This window comes from Gossypium arboreum, chromosome 3, assembly GCF_025698485.1.
Source record: "Gossypium arboreum isolate Shixiya-1 chromosome 3, ASM2569848v2, whole genome shotgun sequence".
Lineage (NCBI taxonomy): Eukaryota > Viridiplantae > Streptophyta > Magnoliopsida > Malvales > Malvaceae > Gossypium > Gossypium arboreum.
In genome coordinates, this window is record NC_069072.1 from 9794536 (window position 1) to 9809716 (window position 15181).

Genomic DNA, 15181 nt, shown 5'->3' on the forward strand with positions numbered 1-15181 from the left:
ACCTTCGCGTGTTACAACTTGAATATCTCTCTGTACAGGGATTTAATACTGGTTCCGTTTGTTTCTAATGAAACTAGACTCAAAATGGAATCTGCTCATATAAGGCATGACTCCTAATTCTTTCTGGATAATTTATAGTAAATTTTTAAATTTGCGACAGGGGACCCAGAAACCATTCTGGCCCTGTCTCACAATAGCTTTAATATCTCTTAACAAGTAACTCCTATGACCATTTCGTTTCTTCCATATGAAAATAGACTCATCAAGGTTCATTTACATAATTTATTCACTATTTAATTCTACTTCTTCTATTTTTAGTGATTTTTCAATCTTGTCTCACTGCTGCTGTCCGCAACAGTTACTGCAGTAGACTATGCCAATTTCATGAATCTTTCCTTGGCCTTAATCCTCCATCATACATGACACAAATTATGGCCACCTTATCAAAATTAAAGTTTCTAAGACTCGTGGCTATAGGTTCAAGCATCCCACTCGGCGACCACATAGGCCATTTTCACATGGCTTAAAGTTTACAACCCACATCAACAAAACATAATAGCCTATACATGCCAAATGTTCTTCAACAACGAAGACAATACCACAAGATTTCCAGCGGTGTGATGACTTCAACGACGGTTCCGAGCACGCAGCAGTACGAGTCCAAGAGACCTAAAATGGGTGACAAGAAAAACACCGAGTGAGTTTATAACTCAGTAAGTCATAAGCATTCAACAATCATCCATTGATAAAGTTATCACAACATGAACAATAGACGAGGCTAGGTACTCATCCATATTGAAGCTATACCATAAATCCTCGGACCTTTCGGTTCAATCTCACACCAAGTCATACATCCACATTTCATATTCTATACAACAAGATATTTGAGGCATTTTCACACACTAACTCATTTCCACCATAATCATACAATTTCAATCATCACATAGATTTAAGGCTTACCAAGTTCAACCCCGAGCATGAGCGTATTTTCTATTCGTCTTGAGCTCAAGGTACTTACCCGATCCGCTGTCCGGGATTAGCTCGATGATGTCGCACACTCAGTGCCAATTGTAATGCAAGAGCATATAGTGAATCCGCACACTTAGTGCTATATGTATTCAACTCGCACACTTAGTGCTATATAATCAAACTCGCACACTTAGTCTTTGTACAATTTAAACCCGCACACTTAGTGCCATACCCTTCGAGCTCGCACACCCAGGTCAGTATATTTCCAGCATGCACACTTAGTGCCATATATTTCCAGCATGCACACTTAGTGCCAATCTCGTCACCGTACACACGTATTGCCCACACTTAGTGCCGAAAGCAACTTTCTACACATTTCACTATTTCTTTTACATTCAACAAATGTCATCACTCCATACACATACATTTCATTTATATATATATATATATCATCCCATTAAGCACAATTGCATAGATTTTTACAATCATTTAAGCAATATCAAATATATGCTTAATGACTTACCTTATATTGGATGAAACGATTTCCAATCGACTACTCGATTATCTTTGTTTTGCCTTTGTTTGATTCTCCCCTTTTGATGTCTTGATTTCCTAATATAAATACATTTAGTAGTTAAAATTCTTGTTGGATACTTATGTGTATAATTTAATGGTTTTCACTCCATTTACAACTATCCTTGTTCAAAATATCAAAACCTTAGCCAACAGTCAATTAATGCATCAAGGCCGAATGTATTATCACTATTAAGGTAATCTAGTCTCAAGTATTTTCAATTCTAATGTACAACATCTCAAATTCCCATGACCGATCACACCTATTCTTACTTTTCAATATTCGAAATATTCAAAATCACATCTTAAACACAATAGTCATGGACAATACCGAATCCTCAAGTGTTTGAACATAAATTATTTTACTAATATAAACATTCACAAATCATATTCATAGGAAGACCAATTTCTTTCCATAGCACATTCATCATCCATACTTAGATGAAACAACCAAAATCCCTTCCTTTATACCCTAGCCGAATGCTCCAATCATCCATACAAATTACAAATTTTGCATGGCTAAGTAGAAGCCATTTAACATGCAAGAAAAAATAATCATAGGAGAAGAATTTATCATTCTAAGTAAGCTCCTATCTCCAACACTTAATCATTTGGCATTTTGCCTAGACACACACAAGAAATCTCAACTTCCTTGACCTTACCAAGAGTGCATCCACCATTCAACTTAGCATATTACAAAACCAAATCAACAAATTCAATGCTTACCTCCTAGTAGCCAAGATGCTTGCCGAATTGACCTAGGTAATCTTCCTTCCTTTCATTTTTTTTCTCAAGAACAACCAAAAGAATGAACAATGAATGAACAAAACCTTTTTTTTCTTTTCTTTCTCTCTAGCTACTGGCACAATGGGGGCATCCATGCTCATTTTTTTTCATTTCTTTAATGCTAGTTTTTATTTTATGGCTTCCTACATACACCACTAGCAAAACATGTTGGAAACATGTTTCCTTTGCCCATATTCTTGTCATGGCCGCCACTCACCTTAGGAAAGGGGTTATTTGACATGCAAGGACAACCATTTTCCCACATGTATTAATAGGCCACCTTACATTTGCCTAGCACATTTTTAAATTTTCTCACATAAGTCCTATTTGATAAAATTCACTTACAATTAACAAAATCCAAACATTCAATTTTTCACACATTCATATTCACATATTCTAGACAATAAATATTACGTTAGAACATTTCGGTGACTCGGTTTAGCGGTCCTGAAACCACTTCCCGACTAGGGTCAATTTTGGGCTGTCACAATAAGGCACGCTCGTGTCCCCTGACCGTGTGGCACCATGTAGGCTTTATTTAAGCCAATTTGCCACCCCTTTTAAAGGTAATTTTCACAAGCCATATTATATAACATTTATACCTAAAAATTTTCAACCAAACAATTATTTCAAGCCAAAACAAGTATATTTCATTTTCCAATCACAAAACATCACATTCAACATAGTTTGCATACTTAATTATTCATATAATTACATTACTAAATCAAATCCTATACATGCCATATAAACCAAAAAGTTATTTAACAAAATCTACCGAATTAAATCTGGATAGTGTAACCCTTGATGTAGATCCGATCCTCTGTATGTATATAAGTCAATCTACAAAACAAATCACATACACAAGTAAGCTTATAGAAGCTTAGTAAGCTCATAGGCATAATAACACATATCTTACCGAACACTGTACACAATTATATATGTATTAGTTAAACTATTTCATCCTGCAAATCACAACTTCATTAATAAACTCATTTGAATGATTTTCATGATGCAATTCACGAACTTAATTCTTTTGGGCCCATTTCTTATTTATTTCCATTGTCAAATTAAGGAACAATAATGGAGTTGAGTGCTTCATTATCACATTGCCATAGTAAACTATGGAATTTCACATTGTCACACATCACACACCGAAGCCATAGCCCTGCCATGGTCTTACACGGATTACATATCATACTGGTGCCATATCTCAGATATGGTCTTATACGGAATCACATTATCACATCACACAGATGCCATAGCCCAGCTATGGTCTTATACGGGAACATGAATCACATTGTACAGATGCCATAGCCCGACTATGGTCTTATACGGAAGTATATATATCACATCTTTTCCGTCAATTCATTATGGTCATAAAATGAAAGCACTCAAACCATTGTTTCAACTAATTTGTTCTTTTAGTTACACATTATTCATTAGTTAATACAATTTGATAATATTCATCTACAATAAAATACTTTAGAAATCATAAGATTTTCATATCAAACATTGAACTTTGCCATATGAACTTACCTGGGCTAATTTGCAAAAGTCGTAGAAATTCAGGGACTATTCTTAAATTTTCTCCTTCCCACGATTCACTTCGTTTTCTTGATCTATAATTATAATATCATTCCTCCATTAGCTTCTATTTCAATTCCATTCTATTTCACAATTTATGCCCTTAATTTTTAAAATTTCACAATTACCCCAAACTTTTCAATTTTTACAATTTAGTCCCTATTCAATTTATTCATCAATCCAACTAATTCCTTTCAAATATCATTTTATCTAAACACTACAAACTACTTCACAGCCTTTGACATTCCAAGCTTCAACACAAAACCCTAATTCCATCAACGTTCACAATTAGGTCCTAAAATAAATTTCTATACAAATCTCTTCATAAAATCATCATATAATGAAATTAAAACCTTAATTCCATGATAAATCATCATAAAATTTCATCACTTACTCATGGTAACTTTCTAAAATATTCATAAAAGCAAAAACTATTGAATTAGATATTAGGACCTAGTTGCAAAAGTCTCAAAATCACAAAAATCACAAGAAATAATCAAGAATTGAGCTTACATGTAATAGAAATATGAGAGACCAGCTTAAAAGAACCCTTCAATGGTGTTTTTTGCTGGAGAAGATGAAGAAAATTGAAGAAAACTCTAGATTTTTACCTAATATATCATATTTTACAATTTAATAATTACCCAATTCCAATTTTGCCCCTTGTTCACACTTGATTTTTATTTTCCAGCACACACTTGCCGTCCAGCCCAATAATAGGTGTTTAATTGCCTATTTAGTCCTCCTTTAATAATTACTAGAGCTATTTAATCACATTTCACAATTTTGCACTTAATTCAATTTAGTCCTTTTTACCCGATTGACTACCGAAACCTTAAAATTTCTTGACGAAACTTTAATTCTAACTTATTAACACTCCATAAATATTTTTAAAAATATTTATGGCTCGGTTTATGAATTTGAGGTCTCGATACCTCATTTTTATCTCATTTAATCTACAAATTTGTTTTAATTCATAATTTCACTAATTAAAAATTATTTCTAAAACCACACTTAGCATTTACTTACTAATATCTAAACTCACATGTCGGATTTAGTGATCTCGAATTACTGCTCCGATATCACTGAAATTTGGGCTGTTACATTTCTTGAGTCTTTGAAGCAATGGAACTAGTGTCATGTTATTTGGAAAAGGAACTGTAATGACAAAAGTGTAGATGCAGGTGAAGTGGAACACAACTTGAGAAAAAAAATTATACTTTAAAATGGGCACCTAAGTAGTAGCCTAATTCAGACACTCTACTTACTTGTGAATCACGGATTAGACCATGAAGATATACATATGAAAATGGAACAGTTCCTGTGAATTCGGTTCCTATCATGACTATTCTTGCAACCCAAAAGAACAATATATCATGGCTATCCAAAGTGAAAAAGTGTTAAGGCCAACTGTTAAAACATAGAAAAGTAGATTAAATGGAATTTCTTGAGACCAAGTATGCTATAATGCCCTCTAATATGTTAATGAATAATTAATAGAAGCACTCTCTAATGGAAAAGAATAGGGCACCTCATCTAAGCAGCAAGAGTTAAACAAAGGGGTTCATACCCAATTTCAAGCATTGTTATCGGATAAAACCTTTTAAAATCCTCTGCCGACACATCTGGCCATCCAAGAGTACTGAAAGGCCATAATGCACTGAAAGAGAGCAAGCAGATCATGTATAGCCAAAATATATAGCATTTATCACACAAACAAAGATTGATGTGAGCATGACAAGTTTCATTTCCAGAGCATGGGAGAACCATATCAAAACCTTTAAAACTCAAGTTGAGGAAGATGGCTAAAAAAAGCAACTTACCCATTTTCTATCAGTTATTACATTACTCAAAAAGCCTAGCAAATAAACTCATTTATCACAATAAAGTGCTTTCAGCCACCTCCCAACAAAATGTTTCAAATAATCAACACGGTTGCCTCTATACTTTTTGGACTAGAATTAGATATCAAACATATTTGGACTCAACCTTGGACCTCTCAAAAAACCATCAGAACTTTCCTACCAGGTACTAACAGGTCAGGATGTAAGTGGAATTTCAACTTAGGAAGATTGAAATGACAGGAAATCTTACCACTTACAAAGAATTTTTTTTCCTTTAATAATTATGCAAGAAAGTTAAGTGACAACATTAATATAGTCGCTTTATTTGGATGACAATTTCAAAATATTATTTGCTTTCTTCTATGTGATCTCAAAGACTAAAAACAGGATTCATCCTTTTTTATTGGGGGCATGTCAACAGATTTTTTGGAATAGTTCTTCATATCTAATCAATAACTTACATACAGGAAGAAGAAAAATAAAAGGTGCACTTACTTGATTGATAGCTTGAAAATATTGCATCATTTAAACACGGTTAATTACATTAGTTAAAGATTGCAATACAAATACCACCTCAGGTTATTTGAAGGTCCTTTATATACTTGAAGAGGTGATAACAGAAATAAACTATTATGGTCCCGAGTCTGGGATTGAGGCACTGGACAAGTAGCGCAAGAAATCAATATGAAGAAAGGGCCTTTTCCCTTATTTTGATTCCTATTTTTGCCATGGTTGTGGAACTCTAAAGGGAGTTGCCTACCTTTGATTTGATGAAACTTTCACCTTATTTTATTCATGAATAATTTACCTATCATAAAAAGGTTTATAATTTAAGAAATAAAATGCAAAACCCTACTTTCCTATTCTAATATAGAAAATAAAAATATGACATCAGAATATTCTAATTTATTAGGAAAGTTATATTTAAACTAATAAAGAAATTTTAAGAAATAAAAATTAGAACAAAATCCCAACAAAATTAGTATCATCCCTGTAGCGACGTAAATTTTTTGCTTCCGGACGCTAATTGAGGAGATTTATTGAAAATTTGAAAACTGACTTTCAATTTTTATAAAAAGGGAGTCGCCACCGATCCTTTTTCCCAGGTGTGATCGAACACCTAATAAATCATATTTTTTTTAAGAAGAAAATTTATTTTTTAAACAAAAAGAAGGCCGAGCTTAGGTCTTCGTCAAAAGCCAGAGAAAAAATAAGGTTCGGGAGTCGGTTACGCACGAGGAAGGTATTAGCACGCTTGCGACACCCAAAATTGGTATCTTGTTAAACACGTGTTGTCTTAATTTTCGAAAATGCGAGTTCAATGCAACATTTAATCATAATCCGATCAAAATACGAGAATTTTTATTATTACGATTTCTTCTGAGAAGGATGTTCCATTTTTAATACGAGCCGATGATATTCACCCAACATAGCGATGAAATCAACGACTTAGTGTTAAATCGGTACGTTGCCTTATTTATTGAAATTAAAAATGAATAAAATATTTATTTTTTAAAATAAAAATTCATAAATAAATAAACGGTGTAAACAATGATATAATGAATGAAAAATATTAACATATAATATAAAAGCATCAAGATAAAAATAGAAACAATATTTACAATAAAAAGAAAATAATAATAAAAATAATGATATGCTAATAATATCATAAGAAAAGCAAACTGATACAGAATGGGTAAGAAACAAAAAATAAAAGAGTTAGAAATACATTGAAGCAAATAATAAATACGACAATTGTAGCGACGTAGAAATTTTGGTTTGGGGTCGCTAATTGTGGCGATCTAGTGAAAAAGTTTGAAAACTGAAATTCGATTTTGAAATAAAAAGGAGTCGCCACCGATCCTTTTTTATAGGTGTGATCGGACACCTATTAGATCTATTTTTAAAACAAAAGAAGGCTAAGTTCGGGTCTACGTCGAAATCCAGAAAAAAAATAGGGCTCGGGAGTCTGTTATGTGCGAGGAAGGTATTAGCACCCTCGCGACGCTCAAAATTGGTATCTCATAAACACGTGTTGTCTTGATTTTCAAAAATACGAGTTCAATGTAACTCTTAGTTGTGATCCGATTGAAAAGACGAGAAATTTTAGTTTATTCCGGTTTTTGAGAAAGACATATCGTTTTAAAACGAGTCAATTGATGTTCACCCAACATAGCGATGAAATTCAATGACTTAATGTTAAATCGGTACGTTACCTTGATTATTGAAATTAATTGGAAAAGCATGGATAAAATTCTTGAAGTAATACAAAACAAAGTTAAGATGAAATAAAAATAAATGAATAGAAAAATTAAAAATATCTTTGAGTAAATAACAAATAGGGCAATAATGCAAAAATATTGAAAATATATAATACATGTAACACAATGATGATATATGCATATACATTAGAAATGACAACAATATAAAAATGGATTTACTAATATACTACAAAGACATACATTCATAGATATAAAGAATAAGGATATTAGAAATGCTAAGTATATAATGTTGGAATATATACGTAATATAAAAATTTGTAGAATGTAGTATTAAAATATGTGCACGATATATATAATAATAAAACTGTTGATAATATTTCACAAATATGTATATATACTAAAAATATACATAGCAATATATAAAGTATAATATATAAAAACGTATGTAAAACATATAAAAGAAAATACATATGTTAAATAATATTAAATTATTTACATAATACATATATATAGGAACAAACAACCAATAACACATGAATATGTACATAGGCATATTAAATACATATGATCGATATAGAAATATTAGAAAAATCAATTAAAAAGTAATGCTATGCACAAATAGATATATACATATATAACAAAATACCTACATAATACTATGTTTGATGATAATAACAATGACGATATAAAATGTATACTTACAACAACACATTCACTACATTAATAATCATAATAGTAATGGTATTAAGATACGAAGAATAACAATGTAACACAAAAATACTATATGTATAAATCTATACACATAAATAAAAATATACACTATTGTAATAAAGATAATAATAATATACTATTAAAATATATAAAAGCAGACATAACATTTAAATATTAGAATAAAGTAGCTAAAATACTAAACATAAATACACATATATATACGCATATAACAAAAATATACAATAATATATAATAATAATAATAATAATAATAATAATAATAATAATAATGGAAATACAAGAAAATTTAAATAAGAATTAAAGATAAACGAAAAAAAGGACCAAAATTGGATAAAAATCGAAGTTTTGGGGCCAAATCTAAAATAAAAATAAGCCACTGGGTCGTATTGCAACACGCATGAAGCATGGGGGGACCAAAGGCGCAATATCCCCAAGCCTCTAAAACGCTACGTATTAAACGGGGCTAAATTGTAAGGCGGATCGAACTTTAAGGCCAAATTATAAATAAATATAAACTTGATTTGAAACACTGAAAATGCGGAAGGATCGATTGCGCAAATATCCCATTGAATTAAAAACACGCGGATCCTGGAGTGGGTCGGGCTGGATCGGGTCGGACTATGGCGAAACGGCGCCGTTTAAGCGTCTAGGGGTAACGGCCAAAACGATGCCGTTTTACTCCTCTATAAAAACCAATTTTTTTTGAAAATTTTCACATTTCAGCAGAAGAGAGAAAAAAAAAAAGAAAAGAGAGAGAGGGAAGAAAGGAGAGAGGGGAGAGGGGAGGGCTCCGACCACGGGCCGGTCACCGGACGGCCGCCGGAAGCTCGCCGGCGCTGGCCACCGTGCACGGTGGTCGGATTTCCAAAAAGTAAATTTTTTCTTACTTTTTTTTTTGCTGTTTATTTTAGTATTTATTTTTATCCTTAATCTAGATATATGTCTAAAATAGGCCTAAGGCCAAAACTAAAATGGAAAAGAAAAGAAAAGAAAAGTAATCACCTTTAGTTTTCTAGTTCTTTGATTTTAATCCCTTTGATTTTTCTGATCTTGGTTGCTTCAAAAAATGCTTGTTTTTGTATTATAATTTCTATATATTTCTTGACTTTTTCCAAAAAGAGAACCCCTTTACAGTGTTTCATTCGGCTTTTTATAGCCTATTTTGTTACATACTTTGTTATTATTTTTTTCTATTCTTGCTTCTGCTTTGCTTGTCTGTTGTTTTTGTAGGGCATGGCCGGTGTTGGTGGTGGGAGTGTCAGACGGTATAGGCAGTGCCAGGTCTCGGGCAGAGGAGGAAGTGGTCTGGCAGCTCGCGTGGGGGCTGAGTGATCGCGCACATGGGGCAACGGCGAGTGGTTCGGCTGATTAGGGTTTTGGGGTTTTGGGTTTTGGGTTTGTAAGGGGTTTGGGCTTCTATGTATTGGGTTTTGGGTTTGTAAGGGTTTAGGGGTTATTAAATGGGTCATCCGGGGTTGGGTTGTAAAAGGGGTAAATCGGTAATTGGGTTTAGATTATTGGGCTCCGGGTATTGTAATGTATTTGGGGTTTTGTGGGTCAGTGGTTTAAATATTTGGGTTTATTGGGCTGTGAGTATTTTGTAGAAGGGCCCAAAATTGGCCTATAACAACAATAATATTAAAATAATAATAGTACATGCGATATTAAACGTAATAATAGTATTAAACACGAAATAAAAACAATGAATATATATATACATATAATAATAATTAGTAAAGTGATGGAAACATGATGTTAAAAACATTAATAATGCGACCTATATACATACGTATATACACTAAAATATAAACATAATAATAGTATTACAAAGTATATACATAGTATTAAAGATATATACATATTAGAAATAATAATATTAAAACAACTATTAATAATACTACATAAATATACATATATATATTAAAAATATATACATAATAATGATGTTACAAGTACGTACATAATATATATATATATAAATAGTAATGGTATTAGAAATATATAATATATAGTGTTTGAAATATATACATAAAATAGTATAAAAAATATAACTAGTAATATTAAAATATATACATAATAATATAAAAATATAATATTAAAAAATTATGTACATAACATATATAAAAATATATACATAAGATAATATGTAAAAATATAATATAGTATTCAAAATATATACATGATATATATAAAATACAATATTAAAAAGTGTATACACGTAATATATATAAAAATACATATATAATATAATATTAAAATATTTACATAATATATACATATTAGAAATAATGATGTTAAAAAATACCTATTAATAATATTACATAAATATATACCTATATGTATATCAAAGATATATACATATATAATAAAACATATACTAATATTAATAATAATAATAATAAGGATAATATAAAAATACATACATGAAATAGTATAAAAATATATAACTAATGATATTAAAATATATATACATAAGATAACATAAAAATATATGAATAGGAGGATATTTAAAATATATACATAATATATATAAAATATATAATTAATAGTATTAAAATACTTACATAATATATATGAAAAGCATATACAATATACATATATTAAAATAACCATTAATAGTACTATATAAATATATACATATATATATATATATTTGCACATAAATACTAATTGAAACTAAATATTGTACTAATAATAATAACAAATTATTGATAATAGATATAATAATGATATTAATAAAATATAATAGTGTAAATAATATCAAAATAAAATAAAATACGTAAAAGAGGGTGCAAAAGGATAAAATTTAAATTAAAACAATATTTTGGGGTAATTTTAAAAAGAAATAAAGGAAAATAAATTTGATTTGGATGCGCGCAAAACAAGGGAGGACTAAAAAAGTAATTATTCCTCCCCTCAAATCACAACACAGCAAGAGGGACTAAATCGCAAAGCGATATATACTTTAGGGCCAAATTAAAAAACGAAAAAGTACTTGATTGTAAAAGTATGAAAATGCGGAAGGACCGCGCGCGCAATTAACCCCTAAGAGCAAAAACACGCGAATCCTGAATGGATAGGGTCGGGTCGACCCGATCCAGGGCAAAACGACATCGTTTTGGGGTTAAAAGGTAGCCCCCAAAACGATGTCGTTTTGGGAGGCTATAAAAGGCCAATTTTTTTCAAAAAAAATCATTTGCAGCCAAAGTGAAGAAAAAAAAGGGAGAGAGGGAGCTGGGGAGATTTACAGCCACAGGGCGATCATCGTCCGTCGTCGTCACCGTCACGACGACGGCCACTGCATCTTGGAAAAGGTAAATTTTTTTATTTTTCTTTTATTTTTTATTTTCCTTTTTATTTATTATATATGTATAACAGATTTGGAAGAAAAAAGAAAAAATTAAAAAAAATTGAAAATGAGAAAATAAATGATAAAGTCACCTCTTTTAATGCTCCGATTTGATTCTTTTATATGGGGTCTCTATGTTTCTTATGTTTGAATCTCTGTTTCGAATATTTCGTGTTTGTATTTAAGAAAAATGCCCCCCCTTACACTGATTTTCTATTTGGCTTTTATAGCCATGTACATTATTTTTTATCATTAACTGTCCCCTCTCTTTTGATCTTTGCAGGCGAGTGGGTGCTGACACGGGCGGTGGAGGCGACCGGTGGTGCAGGAGGTCAGTGGGTAGTTGGCCGGTGTCAGAACCAAGTGGCATCGAAAGTTGAGGCTAGGGTTAGGTTTTCCTTTTTTTTTTGTTTTTTAATTCAGGCTATACTATTGGGCTAGGGGATTTGGGTCTGAATTGTTTTGGGTTTGGGTAGATTGGGTTCAATTTAGTTTGGGTTAAATTTAAGGATTAGGCTTGGGTTAAAATGGGTTAGTTGGGCTAATTGATATTGGGTTTGTTGTAAATTGGTTTGATGTATGTTGGGCCCAAAGTTTGCCTACAACAGCTACCCCTCTTTGCTCATTGTGGTGTAACAAGAATAGAGCAAAGACATAAAGAAAGGCCAATTTTGCCTGGTTTTGCCGAGTCTTGACTTCTTTGGTGCTCTTCTTGCTCAGGTAGTCTCTTTTCAGTCCACCGCATCTTGTAGCTTTGGTTCAATCCACTGCAAATTCGGAGATATGCCTTGTAGCTTCAATCTATTCCAATGTAACTTCAAGGATATGAGATTTATGGCTTCAATCTTCTCTGCAACTTCAGGAAGATAAGATCTACAACTTCAATCCGCTCTTCTACCGCTTCAGTGAGATAAGGTTTGTAGTTTTTTCTTCTGCAACTTCAGAAAGGTAAGATCTGATATCCTCGACCAGCTCCACTGCAACTTCAAGGAGGCAAAATCTGGTGTCTTCAATCAGCTCCAATCTTTGTTCTTTATTGAGAAACAAACATCGAAAATAGATCAACCTGCGAACTTAGTGTGTGACTTAAGACTCAACTCACCTCTCACAATATGAGTTGATTTTTTTGAAAAACTGAAATTGGAAATACCTCGGCGTGTGACCCGAGAATATGAGTTGATTTTTGAAACACATAAATTGAAACGCAGAAATTGAAAATACCTCAGCGTGTCCCGAGGCTCAACTCACCTCTCGCAATATGAGTTGATTTTTTTTGAAAAACAGAAATTAAAAATACAATTTGAAAAGACCTTGGCATGTGGCCCGAAACTCAACTCACCTCTCGCGATATGAGTTGATTTTTTGGAAAACATAAATTGAAAAACAAAATTTAAAAATGCCTTGGCATGTGAACCGAGGCTCAACTCATCTCTCGCAATATGAGTTGATTTTTAAAAACCATAAATTGAAAATTCCTCAGCGTGTGACCTGAGGCTCAATTCACCTCTCGCAATATGAGTTAATTTTTGAAAGACAGAAATTAAAACATCCGAGTACCAAAACATGTCATCTGGTGGAGCTCGGGTGTCTTTCCCTTGATTCAGTACAGCTATTATCGCATCCTCTTGCTCTGCTGGAGTACCTGTATATGTCATGCATGATGTTATCATGATATGCACATGTTTGTCTTAAATGCCTGTATGCCTACATGATTATGCTATGTGCCTTAGGCATGTTTGTCATATGTCCTTTTTCGTCACGATTTTTATGATGATCTGCATTCATTACTTCGGCTCTTGACTTTCTCTTTAGGCCCTGTACCCGTCCTCAAGCTTCACGAACAATCTGCGTTTCTCAGATATCACTCTTTTGGCCCTGGTTGAACTTTGTCCTTGCTTTGAGGCTCTTGTACTTATCAAATTCTTATCCGGGTAATGCTTAACATTTCTTTTGTTCAGAGTATGTCATTCTACTATTTATTATTTAAATAAACCACACAATGAGATGCATAAAAATGGTCAGGTAGGGACAAAAGGGATACCTCACATTTATTTATTTCAAAGGTAGTAAACAAAGAAAGTTAACCAAGAATAGTAAAAAGTATCATAAAGAGAAAGGGAATCACATTCAACGGATACAAATGCTCTAGATATTCAACACATGAGCTCTTCCACGTTTCTTAATCAAGAATCCTTTCAAGTGTGGCTTCTTCTATAGAATATTTCAAGCTTTCAGAAATGCTTCAAATACTATAGTCTCGCTGTTTGACCCACCATTCAATTACCTTGCTCTTTAAGCCCGGGTTTGCTCCATTAGGAAGCCCTTTCGAGTTTTCATCCTAATCTTTTGTGTTAATCAAGACGCCATTTTCGGGTTTTCACCTTGATCTCTTTTTTTTTAGGCATAATATTTCTTTACAGTATCTGAGTTCACTGGGTTGGGTAACTCTTTCCCATCCAGCTCAATGAGAATCAAAGCTCCACCTGAGAAAGCCTTCTTCACTATGTATGGTCCTTCCCAATTTGGTGCCCATTTTCCTCGCAGGTCTTTTTGTATTGGGAGAATCTTTCTCAGCACGAGTTCTCCTTCGTAGAATTCTCTCGGCCGTACTTTCTTGTCATGGGCCGCGATCATTCTATTCTGGTACATTTTTCCGTGACAAATTGCTTTGAAACATTTTCTTCGATGAGGTTTAATTGGTCATATCGAGCTCGAACCCATTCTGCTTCCTCTAATTTTGACTCCATTAAGACTCGTAGAGAAGGGATCTCAACTTCGATAGGTAGCATAGCTTCCATTCCATAGGCCAGAGAGAAAGGAGTTGCTCCCGTAGATGTCCGTACAGATGTGCGATATGCATACAAAGCAAATGGTAACTTCTCGTGCCAATCTTTATATGCCTCGGTCATTTTCCCAATTATCTTCTTAATATTCTTGTTGGTCGCTTCAACAGCTCCGTTCATTTTCAGGCGATAGGGTGATGAGTTATTATGCTTTATCTGAAATTGCTCACACACTTCCTTCATCATCTTGTTGTTCAGATTCAAGGCGTTATCTGAAATGATTCTTTCAGGCAAACCATACCGACAAATGATTTCCTTTTTCAAAAACCTGCAAATTGCA

The 15181-nt window shown here is 32.7% G+C and overlaps 1 pseudogene; it reads right to left on the minus strand.

Annotated features, from left to right (window-relative positions):
* Nucleotides 1–15181, minus strand: part of LOC108455130 (valine--tRNA ligase, chloroplastic/mitochondrial 2-like) — a 56497-nt pseudogene that overhangs the window by 20891 nt on the left and 20425 nt on the right.